Genomic DNA, 21334 nt, shown 5'->3' on the forward strand with positions numbered 1-21334 from the left:
CTCTTCACCCACACCTGGCTACTCTCCACACCTACACCCGGCTACTCTCCTCACCCACACCTGGCTACTCTCCACACCCACACCCGGCTACTCTCCACACCTACACCTGGCTACACTCCTCACCCACACCTGGCTACTCTCCACACCCCACACCTGGCTACTCTCCTCACCCACACCCGGCTACTCTCCTCACCCACACCCGGCTACTTTCCTCACCCACACCTGGCTACTCTCCACACCTACACCTGGCTACTCTCCACACCCGCACCTGGCTACACTCCTCACCCACACCTGGCTACTCTCCTCACCCACACCTGGCTACTCTCCACACCTACACCTGGCTACTCTCCACACCCGCACCTGGCTACACTCCTCACCCACACCTGGCTACTCTCCTCACCCACACCTGGCTACTCTCCACACCTACACCTGGCTACTCTCCACACCCGCACCTGGCTACACTCCTCACCCACACCTGGCTACTCTCCTCACCCACACCTGGCTACTCTCCACACCTACACCCGGCTACTCTCCTCACCCACACCTGGCTACTCTCCTCACCCCACACCTGGCTACTCTCCACACCCCACACCTGGCTACTCTCCTCACCCACACCCGGCTACTCTCCTCACCCACACCTGGCTACTCTCCTCACCCCACACCTGGCTACTCTCCTCACCCACACCTGGCTACTCTCCTCACCCACACCTGGCTACTCTCCACACCCACACCTGGCTACTCTCCTCACCCACACCTGGCTACTCTCCTCACCCACACCTGGCTACTCTACTCACCCACACCTGGCTACTCTCCTCACCCACACCTGGCTACTCTCCTCACCCACACCTGGCTACTCTCCTCACCCACACCTGGCTACTCTCCTCACCCACACCTGGCTACTCTACTCACCCACACCTGGCTACTCTCCTCACCCACACCTGGCTACTCTCCTCACCCACACCTGGCTACTCTCCACACCCACACCTGGCTACTCTCCACACCCACACCTGGCTACTCTCCACACCCACACCTGGCTACTCTCCACACCCACACCTGGCTACTCTCCACACCCACACCTGGCTACTCTCCACACCCACACCTGGCTACTCTCCACACCCACACCTGGCTACTCTCCACACCCACACCTGGCTACTCTCCACACCCACACCTGGCTACTCTCCACACCCACACCTGGCTACTCTCCACACCCACACCTGGCTACTCTCCACACCCACACCTGGCTACTCTCCTCACCCACACCTGCAGATGGGAATATGTTTGGTGTTCTTGTTGTACTTTTGGTTTAATACTTGACGAGTTCTTCTGGTTGAGTTGTTGTTGTTGTTGAGTGTTTTTGTTTTACTTGTTGAAAATTCTGATTTTTGACGTGTTGTTGACCAATGGCGCAGTGGTTAGTGGAGTCTGTCCACAACCCGTTCGACCCCAGGTCTGTTCACTGACAGTGAAATGTTTTAACGCATTTCCTTGTTCCCGATTCTATGGTTTTCTTGGGCGTAAACACGGAGTCGGAAGACTGTTGTGGTTTGTTTCACGTTGGGGAATTTCTGTTATTGTCCTAGAGGGAGCTGGAGCAGTCTAACAGGTTATATGTCCCCATGGATGTGATATGTTTCATGTCCATTATATCACGTAGGGCAATGCCTCTCAGGTCTCTCTCAAAGTGGTCTTGAGAGAAATCCTCTCAATTCCATTGGTATGCCAGTAATAGGCCTCATTTTGCTTTTTTGAGTATTTGCTTATACGTTCCACCATGTGACGTCATTATGCCCTGATAACTGTGTCTCGAGGGTATGAATGCTGACTTCTTTTATGCCGGACTCAGAGCAAGTCAAGTCTCTCAGGCTCACTATTTCCAGTCATTTTTTGGGGTTCAGTGACTTGTTGGTTTAGAACGTTAGAACTACCACCATTAGTTTACCTCTCCACTTCCTCAGCACTTCCACTCTTACCTCAGCACCTCTTCCTTACCTCAGCACTTCCACTAACACGATAACATCATTTATATTTGCTAACATCCAAGGTATAAAAACACGAATATCCAACAAAGTTCAATTTATAGATGGTCTCCTTCATGAGGCAAATGCAGTGTTTGCAGCCCTAACAGAAACCCACAAAAAGGACTACCATGATGGTGAAATATGGATCTCAGAGTACAATCTTTTCAGATGTGATAGGAAACACCGGCTTCAGGGTGGGGTCAGCCTCTACATCAAAGACACACTCATCTGTACTGAGCTGCTAAACACCTCAAATGATATGGTGGAAGTGCTGATAATCAAAATAGAGATTTTAAATGTAGTTATTGTCCTTGTATATAAGTCACCGGAGGCAAACCCTCAGCAGTTTAAAGACCAACTAATGAAAATAGAACACTGCTTGGAAAACCTCACAAATCCAGCTCCGAACATCATCCTGCTTGGGGGCTTCAACCTACGGCACCTGAAATGGAAGCACCTGGCTAATACAGTAATATCAGAAAGAATACCAGGAAGTAGCCTAAATGAACAGGCACATGCAAATGACTTGCTACGGATGTGCGACAGGTTTGCCTTAAACCAGCAAATAGTAGAACCAACTAGGAAGGAGAACACGCTGGACCTCATTTTCACTAATAATGATGAATTGATCAGGAACATAATGATTGCAAATACCTGTTACTCAGATCACAACTTAATTGAAGTTATGACAACCATGGGGAGTAGACCTTCAAAACCAGTCCAGATTCCCGGTGGAGGAGATTTCAGCAAATTCAACTTCAATAATAAACAGATAAACTGGGAGCAAATAAACCAGGACTTCACAGAAGTAAACTGGGAAGAACAGCTAGAAAATGCAAACCTGAACCAGTGCCTGGAAAAAATAAGCTCAGTAGCACTAGAAATATGTTCAAACCGCATACCTCTAAGAAAAAAGAGGAAGAGATGCAGATTGGAACGGGAACGTCGTTCACTATATAGGCGAAGAAAACGAATCGTGAAACAACTTGAGAGTCGCACCCTATCTCAAGAACGGCGAAGAAGGTTAGGTAGAGAAATAGAAACAATTGAAGGGAAGCTACAAGAATCATACAAAACCCAGGAGAGGCAAAGAGAGCAAAAGGCCATCAGTGAAATAGAAAGAAATCCGAAATATTTTTTCTCCTATGCAAAATCAAGATCAAAAACCACATCTAGTATCGGGCCCCTGCGAAAGGGAGATGGAGCTTTCACCGATGACAACAAAGAAATGAGCGAGCTACTGAGGACGCAGTACGACTCTGTTTTCAGCGAGCCATTAAACACACTAAAGATTGATAACCCAAATGAATTTTTCATGGATACGATACCAACATCAAATCATATATCAGACGTCACCCTATCCCCACTGGATTTTGAAGAAGCCATAAACAGTATGCCTATGCACTCTGCACCAGGCCCGGATTCTTGGAACTCCATATTCATAAAGAACTGTAAAAAACCACTATCGCAGGCCCTCCACATTCTGTGGAGACAAAGCCTAGATACTGGCGTTATTCCTGATATACTAAAAACAGCAGAGATAGCACCACTTCATAAAGGAGGAAATAAGGCAGACGCAAAAAATTACAGACCGATAGCACTAACATCGCACATCATAAAAATTTTTGAGAGAGTGCTAAGAAGTAAAATCACAAAATACATGGAATCACAGCAACTCCATAACCCCGGACAACATGGTTTCAGAACAGGGCGCTCTTGCCTGTCGCAGTTGCTGGACCACTATGATATGGCATTAGATGCTATGGAAGACAAACAAAACGCGGATGTAATTTTCACAGATTTCGCAAAAGCTTTTGATAAATGTGACAATGGTGTTATTGCACATAAAATGCGTTCAAATGGAATTACCGGAAAAATAGGCAGATGGATCTACAATTTCCTGACCAACAGAACCCAATGTGTAATAGTCAACAAAATAAAATCCAACCCATCAACCGTGAAGAGCTCAGTCCCCCAGGGTACTGTGCTTGCTCCAATACTTTTTCTCATCCTCATTTCGGACATTGACAAGAACACAACCTATAGCACTGTATCATCCTATGCAGATGACACTAGGATCTTCATGAGAGTAGGCAATATAGAGGACACGGCGAACCTCCAGTCAGATGTAGATCAGGTCTTTCTATGGGCTACAGAAAATAATATGGTGTTTAACGAAGATAAGTTCCAGCTCATGCGCTATGGAAAAAATGAAAATATAAAAACGGAAACCACGTACAAAACTCAGGCAAATCATAACATAGAACGAAAAGGCAATGTAAAGGATCTGGGTGTACTCATGTCGGAAGACCTTACCTTTAAAGAACACAATAAAGTAGCCGTCACAACTGCAAGAAAAATGACAGGTTGGATAACAAGAACTTTTCACACTAGAGATGCTATACCGATGATGATACTTTTCAAAACGCTTGTGCTCTCTAGAGTAGAGTACTGCTGCACAATGACAGCACCTTTCAAAGCTGGAGAAATTGCTGACCTGGAGAGCGTGCAGAGATCCTTTACTGCTAGAATCCACTCAGTAAAACATCTAAACTATTGGGACCGACTAAAGATCCTAAAACTGTACTCCCTTGAGCGCAGGCGGGAGAGGTACATAATAATTTACACGTGGAAAATATTAGAGGGGCTGGTCCCAAACCTGCACACAGAAATAACATCACATGAGACCAGAAGACATGGCAGGATGTGCAGAATACCCCCGTTGAAAAACAGAGGTGCAACTGGTACTCTGAGAGAGAACTCTATCAACATCAGAGGTCCGAGACTGTTCAACACGCTTCCACTACACATAAGGGGCATAACTGGCCGACCCCTCACAGTGTTCAAGAGAGAACTGGATAAGCACCTCCAAAGGATACCTGATCAACCAGGCTGTGACTCATACGTCAGGCTGCGAGCAGCCGCGTCCAACAGCCTGGTTGATCAGTCCGGCAACCAGGGGGCCTGGTCGACGACCGGGCCGCGGGGACGCTAAGTCCCGGAAGCACCTCAAGGTAACCTCAAGGTAACCTCCATGTGTGTGTGATCACATATGATTCTCTATCGTGTCATGTATGCAGTTTCGTATGATTCAGATCGAAATCGATTTCTACAGATCCTGCAGCGCTTCTTATGAGAGTAATAACTGCCTAACTGTTTCTGTAGATCTTGGCATGGTCTTTAGTCGTTCAGTGAAGGGTTGTTTATCATTGTTACTTGTTATCTTGGGTTCTCCCGCTGTTACGGTGTCTGTTATGTAGTCTCTGAACCCTTTACACTCTGGGATTACCGTCTTCTTGAATATCCTGTCTTTCCTGACCGTCAGGGTCAATCCCTAACTTGCCTTACTACCTGACAGTATGTATCTAAATATGTACTCACACAAATATACCATCCGAAAAGTACTTCCAGAACTGCAGTCTATCGTTGTGAGTTTATTCAGTCCAGACAGAACTATTACCATTTGTTAAGTTAAGAAAAAAACCTCTAAGGAGGTTACAGGATTCCAAGTTTCAAGGACAGCTTATATACTGTGCAGTGTTTTTCTCACATATGAATTATTATCAAATCCGCCTGTAATCCCGGCTGATAGATTTGCTGACTCGCGAGAAGACTTCCGTAGCACTGAAAGACTTCATTCAATTCGATGTCTTCCAAAAATAACCAGTCGTCTAATCCTTCACCTTCAAACTAGCATATGACCACAGCGCCAACAGCTTGCAGCATAGTACTTCACCTTCAGACTAACACATGACCACAGCGCCAACAGCATGCAGCATAGTACTTCACCTTCAGACTAACACATGACCACAGCGCAAACAGCTTGCAGTATAGTACTTCACCTTCAGACTAACACATGACCACAGCGCCAACAGCTTGCAGTATAGTACTTCACCTTCAGACTAACACATGACCACAGCGCAAACAGCTTGCAGCATAGTACTTCACCTTCAGACTAACACATGACCACAGCGCCAACAGCATGCAGCATAAGTTGTCTGTGAATATGACAGTTCTCACCGTTAAACAGATTTAATTACGGGATTCCCGAGGCTCTGCTAAATGTTTCCCAAGCATCGGTACCGCTTAGGAAACATATCACAGGTTCGCTCGTTTCACCAACGGCCGGGAGAAAGTATTCTTGGGAACTCAAGGACCAGATGGCTCAGTGAGCTCAAGGACCAGATGTCTCATTGAGCTCAAGAACCAGATGTCTCATTGAGCTCAAGGACCAGATGGCTCAGTGAGCTCAAGGACCAGATGTCTCGGTGAGCTCAAGGACCAGATGGCTCAGTGAGCTCAAGGACCAGATGTCTCATTGAGCTCAAGGACCAGATGTCTCGGTGAGCTCAAGGACCAGATGGCTCAGTGAGCTCAAGGACCAGATGTCTCAGTGAGCTCAAGGACCAGATGTCTCATTGAGCTCAAGAACCAGATGTCTCATTGAGCTCAAGGACCAGATGTCTCGGTGAGCTCAAGGACCAGATGTCTCAGTGAGCTCAAGGACCAGATGTCTCATTGAGCTCAAGGACCAGATGTCTCATTGAGCTCAAGGACCAGATGTCTCAGTGAGCTCAAGGACCAGATGTCTCAGTGAGCTCAAGGACCAGATGTCTCAGTGAGCTCAAGGACCAGATGTCTCAGTGAGCTCAAGGACCAGATGTCTCAGTGAGCTCAAGGACCAGATGTCTCAGTGAGCTCAAGGACCAGATGTCTCAGTGAGCTCAAGGACCAGATGTCTCAGGGAACTCAAGGACCAGATGTCTCGGTGAGCTCAAGGACCAGGTGTCCCAGGGAACTCAAGGACCAGGTGTCTCAGGGAGCTGAGGGACCAGGTGTCCCAGGGAGCTGAGGGACCAGGTGTCCCAGGGAACTCAAGGACCAGGTGTCCCAGGGAACTCAAGGACCAGGTGTCTCAGGGAGCTGAGGGACCAGGTGTCCCAGGGAACTCAAGGACCAGGTGTCCCAGGGAGGTGAGGGACCAGGTGTCCCAGGGAGCTGAGGGACCAGGTGTCCCAGGGAGCTGAGGGACCAGGTGTCCCAGGGAGCTGAGGGACCAGGTGTCCCAGGGAGCTGAGGGACCAGGTGTCCCAGGGAGCTGAGGGACCAGGTGTCCCAGGGAACTCAAGGACCAGGTGTCCCAGGGAGCTGAGGGACCAGGTGTCACAGGGAACTCAAGGACCAGGTGTCCCAGGGAGCTGAAGGACCAGGTGTCCCAGGGAGCTGAGGGACCAGGTGTCCCAGGGAACTCAAGGACCAGGTGTCCCAGGGAGCTGAGGGACCAGGTGTCCCAGGGAGCTGAGGGACCAGGTGTCCCATTGAGCTGAGGGACCAGGTGTCCCAGGGAGCTGAAGGGACAGGTGTTCCAGGCGTCTTAACGACAATTCTTACAGTGAGCCGAAGAACCAAGTGTTCCAGGGTGTTTCAGCACCAGGTATTTCAGGCAGATGAAGAACAAAGTGTCCAAGAGAGCTGAAGCACCAGGTGTTCCTGGAAGATGAAGGACCAGGAGTTCCAGGTAGCTGAAGGGCAAAGTGTTTCAGGGAGCTGAATGGTTAGGTATTTCAGGGTTTTTAAGAATTACGTGTTCCAGGGAGGTAAAGTATCAGGTGTTCCAGGAAGACAGCTTAAAGACCTTGTGTTCATGTAAGGTGAACAACTAAGTGTTCCATGCTGCTGAAGGACCAAGTGTTTCAGGGAGCTGAAGGACGAGGTGTTCCAGGCTGAAGAAAGACCAGATTTTCTAGTTAGTTGAATGATTATGTGTTTCAGTGAGATGAAACACCGGGTGTTCCAGAGAGTTGATTGACTATGTATTCCAGGCAGTTGAAACACCAGGTGTTTCACCTGCAAATAAGGGACTAAGTATTCCAGTGAGACGAAAGTCCAAGTGTTCCAAGACCCTGAACGACCAGGTGTTCCAAGACCCTGAACGACCAGGTGTTCCAAGACCCTGAACGACCAGGTGTTCCAAGGACCTGAACGACTAGATGTTCCAAGACCCTGAACGACCAGGTGTTCCAAGACCCTGAACGACCAGGTGTTCCAAGGACCTGAACGACTAGATGTTCCAAGACCCTGAACGACCAGGTGTTCCAAGACCCTGAACGACCAGGTGTTCCAAGACCCTGAACGACCAGGTGTTCCAAGACCCTGAACGACCAGGTGTTCCAAGGACCTGAACGACTAGATGTTCCAAGACCCTGAACGACCAGGTGTTCCAAGACCCTGAACGACCAGGTGTTCCAAGACCCTGAACGACCAGGTGTTCCAAGACCCTGAACGACCAGGTGTTCCAAGACCCTGAACGACCAGGTGTTCCAAGACCCTGAACGACCAGGTGTTCCAAGACCCTGAACGACCAGGTGTTCCAAGACCCTGAACGACCAGGTGTTCCAAGACCCTGAACGACCAGGTGTTCCAAGACCCTGAACGACCAGGTGTTCCAGGGAGTAGAAGGCAACATTTAATGCGTGATATTCGTTCACTGACGATGAACTTCGAGTCTAATACTTCACACAGTATCAGTGGGTAAGTCCTGTAATCTTCGCGGCCTGAGCTTCTCACATCCACTATTTAACTAATTTTGTTTTGTATTCCCTTGGATCGACTCTCCTTGTTCCGTATGGTGTAATTTAGCTTTGTTTATCTCTATAAGTGGGGTGGATAGCGGAGACTGATACATTACTGGTAAACAAATGATGTTAAATATGAACGAGGCATCCAGGCACAGGGTTGCTCGCGGGGCAGGTATAAAAGATTGATTCTTGGCTGACACTCATTCAACGCCCGACGCTCCGTCGACGCACACACGCTCACTCGACACGCTAACGCTCCCACGATTCACTTGTTGCACCAAACTCAACAAGCAAAATGGATAGACGAATCATCCTCACCTTATTCGTGTGAGTCGCTTTTTTATTTTTATTTGATGCTGTGTGTGTACTCACCTACGTGTACTCAACTATTTTTGTCTGACATATGGGACTCGACACTTGTAAACATGTCGTTCACGTATATTAGAAATAGAACCGGTCCCTGCATCGATGCTTGAGGTACTTAACTCATTACGGTTCGCCTGTCTGGCTTCTCCCCCTTTACCGTTACTCTCTGGCTTCTGTGTGCTAAGTAATTCCTTAGCCAAACTAGGGCTTTTCTGCTTACTCCCACCTGTCTCTCTAGTTTGAATAGCACTCTCCGGAGCGGTATTGTATCTAAGGCCTTTTACATTCCAGAAATATGTAGTTTGCCCATCCTTCCCTGTCCTGCCTTATTCTTGCTACTTTAGCATTGAATTCCAGAAGGTTTGTTAGGCATGATTTTTCTTCTCTGAACACATGTTGGTGTTCGTTTACATACCTAATGTTCTCTGTGTGACCAGTCTTAACCTGACTATTCTTTCAGATACATTACAGAGGATGCTTCTCATTGGTAAAGGTCTGTAGTTAAGTGCCTCTTCCCTATCTCCTTTCTTGAAAATTTGTACCACTATTATCTTCTTCCAGCAACTGGGCAACGCTCCCTTCGTGTGTGACTCATTAAAGATCTTTGCTAGAGGCACGCTGAGGGCCTGCGCTGCCTCTTTGAGAATTCACGGTGATACATTGTCTGGTCAAACAGCTTTAGTTTCATCCAGTGTTGTTAGCTGTTTCATTACTTCCTCTACTGTCACCTCTACATCTGCTAATCTCTCATCTTGGGTCATCTCCACTTCTAACAATGGGAGCTGCTCAGGCTCGGTTGTGAACACTCCATGGTAACTGGCATTCAGTCCGTTGCAGATTTCCTTATCATTTTCTGTAAATGTCCCTCCAGTTTTATTTCGTCTTGTGACTTGGTCGTTCACCGAAAGTTTCCTTCTTATGTGACTATGTAGTAATTTATGTTGGTTTTACGCTTTGATCGCATTATCGTTTTCATAATTCCTTTCCGATACTCTCCTTATATTAATGTATTCATTCCTAGCTCTGTTGCATCTAATCCTGTTGTTCTCTGTCCTTTGTCTTCTGCACTTTGTCCACTCTCGCCTGCTTCTCATTTTTGGTTCCTGGCACTGTCTATTAAACCATTGACTTTTATAATAACTCCTACTTGTTTAATTTACAGTTGATATAAAACTCTCTTCGGCTTCCTTGCAATTCTACTTGACTAGGTCCATCATATCGTGCACTGTGTTTCCTGTTAGTTCTTCTTCCCACTGAACCTCTCTAAGATATTCCCTTATCCTTCTGTAATCCCCTTTCTTATAGTCTGCTCTCTTTTTCCAGTCCTCTTATTGCATGGTCACAATTTAAAGCTCGATCATGGAGTCAAACACTAGGACACAATAATCACTGCCTCCTAGTGGTATTTTACCATATTCGTAATATCTTCCTCATTCTGGATGAAAATCAGATCAATAGGCAAAATGTATTCCCTCCTCTTTTCCTTGTGTCTTACTTCAAATGTTGTTTAAGGCAATTCCTTTCAATAACTTACACTAATTTTGCTCCCACGTTTCTTCCCCACCAGTGTGATTTCTTAATTCGCGACCCATTTCTCCGTGATTGAGGTCCCCCCATGACTAACAGTTTCACTCATTTTGTGAGCTGTTGTTGCTGCCCTCTGCAGTTCATCTATGCATGTTCTGTTTGGTGGGGGATTGTAGATTAACATGATCACAGTCCTCTTCCCATCTGCTGTTAGAGTCCCAAGTATGGAACTTGCGTGTTCATTAGTCCTCTGATTCTCCAGTCTCTCACATTTCCATTTCCAGTTTATGAGGATTGCCACTTTCCCTCCCTGTCTCTGTGTCCTTTCCTTCCCTCCCTGTCTCTGTGTCCTTTCCTTCCCTCCCTGTCTCTGTGTCCTTTCCTTCCCTCCCTGTCTCTGTGTCCTTTCCTTCCTTATCACTTGGTATTCCTCTGGAAAGATTTTATTTATTTTATTTATATATATACAAGAAGGTACATTGGGTTTAAGAGAGTACATAGCATTGCTGTTTTTACATTCTTGTAAAGCCACTAGCACGCATAATGTTTCGGGTAGGTCCTTCATCTAACAGATAATTTAAAGTAGGTTATTTCTAGCAAAATTTAAAAAATGTTAACAGGTATATTGTATGAAAATTTGACAAAGATTTGTACGTATATTAAAGTAGAGATTTAGGGGTTATAAACAGGTACATGGTAGCATAATTTGAGGATTATTTCAGGTATAAGGCAATACAATATGCGTTCAATATAACATCCATGATACAAGATGATAGCAATGAGTACAATGGTAAAGTTTTATTGCTAAGGGGCCATATCACCAGGATATAAAAAATTGTTGTAGGGTATTCATAATTTATTATCCTGATACATGTAAAAGGTGCTGCACCTAGGCCAAGTTTCAGCATCTCAGCCTAAATAGAGACGGAGAAAAAAAAAAAAAAAAAAAAGAATTTTTCAACCATGTTCAATTGATTTCACAGCCCACAATTGTGAACCAAAATCATTTATACGACACTCAGCTATGACCTTACTATATAATAAAGATTTGCATGTCACATCATTATCCCAGATGTATTTAGTGCAATAATACAGATTTATAAAAGTTTCCCAAAAACGTATGCAACAAAATGAAGTGTATCATTATTTATAAAATCAATAAATCTACGTAGATATGAATAATGACATGCGTTTATAGAGGCGTAAACTCTACATATAATGTGCAAGTTTCATGTAAATTGAATAATAAATAAAGGCTGTGAAACGAGATCTAGTTGTAAAAGTTGGAGTTGCGTAGCGCGCGCGACAAGTTACTGTACTCGCAGTCATGCGTGATTTACGCATTGCGGCCAACTAGTACCTTCTATGGAGAGCTCGCATGCATCTAGCTTTCAATGCTTGTCTCTTGTTCGTTTGGTAAGTCATATTGCAGTACAAATAACAATAATAGCATGAGTTCTGGGAGATAGTGTGAGAGCGCGTCAGCGATACAACCACCCCCCACAAGAGACACAGAGTCACTGATGGGGCTGAGCGACATAGGACCCTCTCTGTCACACGATACTGTTGCCATTTAGTGAGTTTATATTCATTTTATGCATAACATGTTATTTTCAACGCTATTACGAAAAATAAGACTTCTACAACGTAAGATACAATACCCCGCGGCGCACTCACGGCGCGAGGACCAGATTCACGAAAGTTGCAGCGGAAATTTGACTCTAATTACGTTAATTTTCAAGATATCATTAAACGGTTTGGACCACAGTGTTGCCAGAACGTTGTAGTATTTTTCGTAATTTTTCGTAAATATTCCATTTTTCATCGGATTTTCGGTTAACATGGCCCCTAAGGTACATATATTGGGGGATTAGGTATCACAAGATACAGTGCGAGTTTAAAGCACTAGGTAGGAAACAATGAAGATGAAATCAGGAACTTTTTGTTTTTGAATAAAGCAAAAGTTGGAGAGCATTTTAATTCGTTAAGGAGTGAGTTCCATAGACTAGGTCCCTATATTTGCATAAAATATTTACACAGATTAAGTTTGACTCTGGGGATATCAAAGAGATATTTATTTCTGGTGTGGTGATTATATGTTCTATTACATCTGTCAAGGGGAAGTTTCAGAACAGGGAGTACAGAACATTAATAACAGAGTTTTGTAAATGTAAATGTCAGAAGAGAATGTGTGGAATGAGTTTATGTTTAGCATGTTCAGGGATTTAGCGGGGGGGGGGCGTATTACGGAAAAATGCGATAAATGAAAACTGATTCGATTTAAATCAAACACTTTTGGCTAGTTGTATATAAAATGTGGTTCAACTGGCCCAAGTCTCAGCATCATAGCATAAATAGGAAGGGAGAAAAAATATTGAATTATGTGTCAACAATTTTCCAAAACGGTAAAAAATTAACATCAAACAAAAGTGTCAACTGAAATTAAGTCTATGACTCTAAGCTATCACAATAGCATAAAATAGAGTATTTTAATATTTGCTTTTATGCCAAAAAAATTCCCCTCCCCAAAAAATTAGATTTGTTTTTTCTCATATTTTTTATCAGCCGATTTGCATGAAACTTATACACCTTACAGAACGTATGACTGTCTGTAAAGATGCAAATTTTGGAGGAAATTGGTTGAAGTCAACTTAAACCACAGGTACTCAGGGTATCGATAACGATGTGTATCAATGCTATACCGACGGTTCTGAAGAAGAAGGTGGACGATGTACCACATGTGCATGTAATATATTTGAACACTCTTCTCTCGTACATACAGCAATGAATCGCGTCAATGATTGGGCCAATACAATTCAAACCGACCTTGCAGGTTATACACTGCATCTCATAATGACACAGAGTGTGCACTGCATCACATAATTACACAATGTGCATTGCATCACATAATGACACAATGTGCACTGCATCACATAATGACACAGAGTGTCCACTGCATCACATAATGACACAATGTGCATTGCATCACATAATGACACAGAGTGTGCCCTGCATCACATAATGACACAGAGTGTCCACTGCATCACATAATGACACAGAGTGTGCACTGCATCACATAATGACACAGTGTGCACTGCATCACATAATGACACACAGTGTGCACTGCTTAACATAATGACACTGGGTGTACACTGCATCACATAATAACACAGAGTGTACACTGCATCACATAATGACACAGAGTGTACACTGCATCACATAATGACACAGAGTGTGCACTGCATCACATAATGACACAGAGTGTCCACTGCATCACATAATGATACAGAGTGTGCACTGCATCACATAATGACACAGGGGTGCACTGCATCACATAATGACACAATGTGCACTGCATCACATAATGACACAGATTGTGCACTGCATCATATACCTGAGTGGTACACGGCTGTAGACATCATGCAATGTATACACTGTTGAAGAGCTAGTGACCGCGGGTTGAAGCAGTATGCATATAATAATAAATGTATGTCTGCTTGTTCTAGGCTGTCGGCCGTGATGCTGGTGACCGAGTCGCTGCCCTTGAACACCATCCCTCGTCCTCCTTACTTCCCAGGAAAACTACCACCCAGAGGAGGTGAGTCTCGGTCAGTCTTCCTGAACCTCGGAGGTGAATCTTGATCAGTCTTGCTGATCCTCTGAGGTGAGTCTTGATCCGTCTTGCTGATTCTGAGAGGTGAGTCCTGGTCAATCTTCCTGATCCTGAAAGGTGAGTCTTCCTGATCCTTAGATTCGAGTCTTGGTCAGCCTTCCTGATCCTGAGAGGTGAGTCATAGTCAGCCTTCCTAACCACGAGAGGTGAGTCTCCGTCAGTCTTTCTGATCTTGAGAGGTGAGTCTTGATCAGTCTTCCTTATCCTGAAAGAAGAGTCACTCCAACACTCACACTCACTGCAACACTCACACTCACTGCAACACTCACACTCACTGCAGAACTCACACTCACTGCAACACTCACACTCACTCCAACACTCACACTCACTGCAACACTCACACTCACTGCAGCACTCACACTCACTGCAACACTCACACTCACTGCAGCACTCACACTCACTGCAACACTCACACTCACTGCAACACTCACACTCACTGCAACACTCACACTCACTGCAACACTCACACTCACTGCAGCACTCACACTCACTGCAACACTCACACTCACTGCAACACTCACACTCACTGCAACACTCACACTTAATGTATCACTCGCACTAATGATTACATACACTCACGCATCGTGCAGCAATCCCACCAATGATTACATGCACTCACACTTACTGTAGCACTCCCACCAATGATTATATGTGTGATTACATTTGTTACAGTAACAAAACACTAATGATCGCACGCACTTACCCTTATATTACCTGAACTATTGATCATATGCACTTACCCTTATAATACCTTAACTATTGATCATATGCACTTGATCTTACAAGATATGCACTAATGACAGCATGCATTCACAGTTACAACATATGCATAAATTATAACTTACACTTACAACATATGCACAAATGATAACATACACTCACACTTCCAACATGTGCACAAATGATAACATACACTCACACTTCCAACATGTGCACTCACTCTCAAGCACTCACACCATATGGACTAATGACCACAAGTACTCACCTTTGCACCACAACCAACACGTTGTGGTCAACCATCACATAATCTCACCTACAACACCACCAGACTAGTGTTCACATCACCTCATACATTCTCACAGGACACATTGCAAAGTTACTTTTTGCTATTTCTAGTAGTTTTTTCCTACTTGTCTCAGATCAATGGTTTCCCAGCCAATTTGGCCCTGAATGAAATCTTTAAGTAACATCTTCGTTTTTGCTGAAACAGAATTGGAAAAAAATCAAATGACTTCTCTGTCTCATTTTCAGGTCATTTGTTCCCTCCCACGTGCGTGTGCGTCAGGTCTCCGTGCCCCTGTGACCAAAACTGGGGATGACTCTAAAAGACTAAAACTCTTTCAATGAATTTTGCAACATAGGATAATTCATTCAATATGTACGCCGTCAGTGTGGCAATATGATTCATTTGGATCTCAATTGATAAAATGTGTAATATATATAGTGCTTTAAACTCTCAAATTAAAAATGAATATTAATACAGGTTTTTAATATCCTGAAGAAAAGTGACAATTTATGCATGTGTATAAATTATTGATACGACTAACGTTGACGTCTGTTCCCGCAATGCCACTTAGAGCTAGAGAAAATACAAGAGTCAGTATTGTTCTGTAAAACTGTACTGGGGCAGTGCTGACTAATTAGACAGTGATGTGGTAGTACCTACCAGTGGGACAGTACTGAAGCCAGTAATGGCTTGATAGTGTCCGAGGCAGTATACACTTGGAAGACAATATACACCAGGGGGGACGGTACAGGAGACTATATTCACTAGGGGGACGATACACGAGACAGTATACACCAGTGGGACGGTACAGGAGACTATATACACTAGGGGAATGATACAGGAGACAGTATACACCAGAGGGGACGTTACTTGAGACAATATACAATAGGGGGACGATTCAGGAGACAGTATACACCAGGGAGACGATACAAGAGACAGTGTACACCAGGGAGGACGGTGCAGGAGACATTATACACCAAGGGAGACGGTACAGGAGACAGTATACACTAGTGGGACGATCAAGGAGACAGTATACACCAGAGAGACGACACAAGAGACAGTGTACACCAGGGAGGACGGTGCAGAAGACATTATACACCAAGGGGGACGGTACAGGAGACAATATACACCAGGGGGACGGTACAGGAGACTGTACACCAGGCGGACTGTGCCGGAGACAGTATACACCAGGGGGACGGTACAGGAGACAGTATACACCAGGCGGACGGTACAGGAGACAGTATACACCAGGGGGACGGTACAGGAGACAGTATACACCAGGCGGACGGTACAGGAGATAGTATACACCAGGGGGACGGTACAGGAGACAGTACAGGGCTAAGTGAGGTTTACAATGATTAGGCCTAATTGAGGTTTACAGTGAGACGGGCTAAGTGAGGTTTACAATGAGTAGGCCTAATTGAGGTTTACAATGAGACGGGCTAAGTGAGGTTTACAATGAGAGGGGCTAAGTGAGGTTTACAATGAGTAGGGCTAAGTGAGGTTTACAATGAGAGGGGATAAGTGAGGTTAACAATGATAGCTGCAAAGTAATGTTTTCAATGAGAGCGACTATATGAGGTTTACAATGATAGCGGAGAGACATAATGGCACAACTTATTTCACATTATTACGACGATGAGATAGAGGAGAAGTAAAGTTGAAGTAATGTTAATTGATCATTCACTCACTAATGCTTACATGCACTCTCACTCACTGTAACACTCACGCTAATGATCATAAGCACTCACACTCACTGCAACACTCACACTCACTGCAACACTCACACTCACTGCAACACTCACATTCACTGCAACACTCACATTCACTGCAACACTCACACTCATTGCAACACTCACACTCACTGCAGCACTCACACTCACTACAGCACTCACACTCACTGCAACACTCACACTCACTGCAACACTCACACTTAATGTATCACTCGCACTAATGATTACATACTCTCACGCATCGTGCAGCATTCCCAGCATTGATCACATGCACTCACACTTACTGTAGCATTCCCACCAATGATCACATGCCCTCACACTTACTGTAGCACTCCCACCAATGATTATATGTGTGATTACATTTGTTACAGTAACAAAACACTAATGATCGCACGCACTTACCCTTATAATACCTGAACTATTGATCATATGCACTTAGTCTTACAAGATATGCACTAATTACAGCATGCATTCCCAATTACAACATATGCATAAATGATAACATACACTCACACTTCCAACATGTGCACTCACTCTCAAGCACTCACACCATATGGACTAATGACCACAAGTACTCACCTTTGCACCACAACCAACACGTTGTGGTACAACCATCACATAATCTCACCTACAACACCACCAGACTAGTGTTCACATCACCTCATACATTCTCACAGGACACATTGCAAAGTTACTTTTTGCTATTTCTAGTAGCTTTTTTCCTCCTTGTCTCAGATCAATGGTTTCCCAGCCAATTTGGCCCTGAATGAAATCTTTAAGTAACATCTTCGTTTTTGCTGAAACAGAATTAGGACAAAATAATCAAATGATTTCTCTATCTCATTTTCAGGTCGTGTGTTCCCTTTTAAGTGCGTGTGCGTGACGTCTCCGTGCCCCTGTGATCAAAACTGGGATTGACTCTAACAGACTGAAACTCTTTCAATGAATTTTGCAACATAGGACAATTCATTCAATATGTACGCCGTCAGTGTGGCAATATAGCATTCATTTGGATCTCTCTTGATAAAATGTGTAATATATATAGTGCTTTAAACTCTCAAATTAAAAATGAATATTAATACAGGTTTTTAATATCCTGAAGAAAAGTGACACTTTATGCATGTGTATAAATTATTGATACGACTAACGTTGACGTCTGTTCCCGCAATGCCACTTAGAGCTAGAGAAAATACAAGAGTCAGTATTGTTCTGTAAAACTGTACTGGGGCAGTGCTGACTAATTAGACAGTGATGTGGTAGTACCTACCAGTGGGACAGTACTGAAGCCAGTAATGGCTTGATAGTGTCCGAGGCAGTATACACTTGGAAGACAATATACACCAGGGGGGACGGTACAGGAGACTATATTCACTAGGGGGACGATACACGAGACAGTATACACCAGTGGGACGGTACAGGAGCCTATATACACTAGGGGAATGATACAGGAGACAGTATACACCAGTGAGACGGTACAGGAGACTATATACACTAGGGGAATGATACAGGAGACAGTATACACCAGGGAGACGGTACAGGAGACTATATACACTAGGGGAATGATACAGGAGACAGTATACACCAGAGGGGACGTTACTTGAGACAATATACACTAGGGGGACGATCCAGGAGACACTATACACCAGGGAGACGATACAAGAGACAGTGTAGACCAGGGAGGACGGTGCAGGAGACAGTATACACCAAGGGGGACGGTGCAGGAGACAGTATACACCAGGGGGAAGATACAGGAGACAGCATACACCAGGGGGACGGTACAGGAGACAGTATACACCACGGGGATGATACAGGAGACAGTATACACCAAGGGGATGGTACAGGAGACAGTATACACCAGGGGGACGGTACAGGAGACAGTATACACCAGGGGGATGGTACAGGAGACAGTATACACCACGGGGACGGTACAGGAGACAGTATACACCAGGCGGACGGTACAGGAGACAGTTTACACCATGCCGACAGTACAGGAGACAGTATACACCAGGGGGACGGTACAGGAGACAGTTTACACCAGGGGGACGGTACAGGAGACAGTATACACCAGGGGGACGGTACAGGAGACAGTATACACCAGGCGGACGGTACAGGAGACAGTTTACACCATGCCGACAGTACAGGAGACAGTATACACCATGCCGACAGTACAGGAGACAGTATACACCAGGGGGACGGTACAGGAGACAGTTTACACCAGGGGGGGACGGTACAGGAGACAGTTTACACCAGGGGGACGGTACAGGAGACAGTATACACCAGGGGGACGGTACAGGAGACAGTATACACCAGGGGGGGACGGTACAGGAGACAGTTTACACCAGGGGGACGGTACAGGAGACAGTATACACCAGGGGGACGGTACAGGAGACAGTATACACCAGGGGGACGGTACAGGAGACAGTATACACCAGGGGGACGGTACAGGAGACAGTATACACCAGGGGGACGGTACAGGAGACAGTATACACCAGGGGGACGGTACAGGAGACAGTTTACACCAGGGGGACGGTACAGGAGACAGTATACACCAGGGGGACGGTACAGGAGACAGTATACACCAGGGGGACGGTACAGGAGACAGTATACACCAGGTGGACGGTAAAGGAGACAGTATACACCAGGGGGACGGTACAGGAGACAGTACAGGGCTAAGTGAGGTTTACAATGATTAGGCCTAATTGAGGTTTACAATGAGACGGGCTAAGTGAGGTTTACAATGAGTAGGCCTAATTGAGGTTTACAATGAGACGGACCAAGTGAGGTTTACAATGAGAGGGGCTAAGTGAGGTTTACAATGAGTAGGGCTAAGTGAGGTTTACAATGAGAGGGGATAAGTGAGGTTAACAATGATAGCTGCAAAGTAATGTTTACAATGAGAGCGACTATATGAGGTTTACAATGATAGCGGAGAGACATAATGGCACAACTTATTTCACATTATTACGACGATGAGATAGAGGAGAAGTAAAGTTGAAGTAATGTTAATTGATCATTCACTCACTAATGCTTACATGCACTCTCACTCACTGTAACACTCACGCTAATGATCATAAGCACTCACACTCACTGTAACACTTACACTAATGATCATATACACTCATGCTCATTGTAACACTCACACTAATGATTACTTGCACTCACACTCACTTTATGTACAATACACAAGGATAAACTTTTTAAGTTAATTTAAGAACCACCACGTTATTCGCGGGTGGTTCGCGAACAAGGGAACACAGGTGGAGAATGAGTTCCCAAATGAGCCACAGGGACGTTAGAAAGAACTTTGTCAGTGTCAGAGTAGTGAACAAGTGGAATGCATTAGGTAGTGATGTGGTCGAGGCTGACTCCATATACAGTTTCAAATGTGAATATGATAGAGCCCAGTAGGCTTAGGAATCTGTACATCAGTTGATTGACGGTTGACAGGCGGGTGCAAAGAGCCAGAGCTCAACCCGCGCAAACACAACTAGGTGAGTACAGCTAGGTGAGTTCACACATAGTGAGGGGCCTGTTACTGAGTGGACAGCACGCTGGTTACGAAGTTCTGTGGTCCGGGGTTCGATTCCCGGCGCCGGCAGAAACAGATGTGCAGAGTTTTTTTTCACCCTGATGCTCCTGTTACCTAGCAGTAAATAGGTACCTGGGAGTTAGACAGCTGTTACGGGCTGCTTCCTGGGTGTGTGTTTGTGGTGGTGGTGGGGGGGGGGGGGAAATAGTAACAGTTGATTGATTGACAGTTTAGAGCCGGGCCGGAAGAGCAGAGCCCAACACCCGCAAGCTCAACTAGGTGAATACACACAAATAATTACATTCATTCATACTCACTACAACACTCACACTAATGATTGCTTGCACTCACACTTATTGCAACACTTACACTAATGACTGCTTGCACTTACACTCACTGCAACACTAACACTAATGATTGCTTGCACTCACACTCACTGCAACACTTACACTAATGATTGCTTGCACTTACACTCACTACAACACTAACACTAATAATTGCTTGCACTCACACTCACTGCAACACTCACACTAATGACTACTTTGGGAAATAATTTCCATATCTTACATTAAATAGATTTTCAACAATAAATAATACATAAATATTAAATTAAATTCTTACGAGGTTTCGTCCTCACCTTAAATTTAAAAGTAATTAACCAATAGTAATAATCGGCAGTAATATACGTTATGGGCTGATGCTGTGCTCCTTGCGGACGTCGTCAGCTGGTCTTACTGCACCACGAGACAACTGAGAAACTGAAATTGGTTCTAATGTTTCGTTATCAAATTAAGGCTAAGAGATTAAACTCAATACACTATTATAATATCAAATTAATAATATTAAATTAATTTCTAAGTCATTTAGAACTTAACGACCGCTCCTAAATAATTATTAACCCTCG

The 21334-nt window shown here is 44.8% G+C and overlaps 1 long non-coding RNA gene across 1 annotated transcript; it reads left to right on the top strand.

Annotated features, from left to right (window-relative positions):
* The first annotated feature begins 8778 nt into the window (after positions 1-8778).
* LOC123770543 (uncharacterized) lies at positions 8779-15640 on the top strand. Its single transcript, XR_006774355.2, has 3 exons — positions 8779-8923; positions 13996-14087; positions 15414-15640. It is a non-coding gene; the product is annotated as an uncharacterized lncRNA (long non-coding RNA).
* The last annotated feature ends 5694 nt before the right edge of the window (positions 15641-21334 follow it).

Source organism: Procambarus clarkii, chromosome 46, assembly GCF_040958095.1.
Source record: "Procambarus clarkii isolate CNS0578487 chromosome 46, FALCON_Pclarkii_2.0, whole genome shotgun sequence".
Taxonomy (NCBI): Eukaryota; Metazoa; Arthropoda; class Malacostraca; order Decapoda; family Cambaridae; genus Procambarus; species Procambarus clarkii.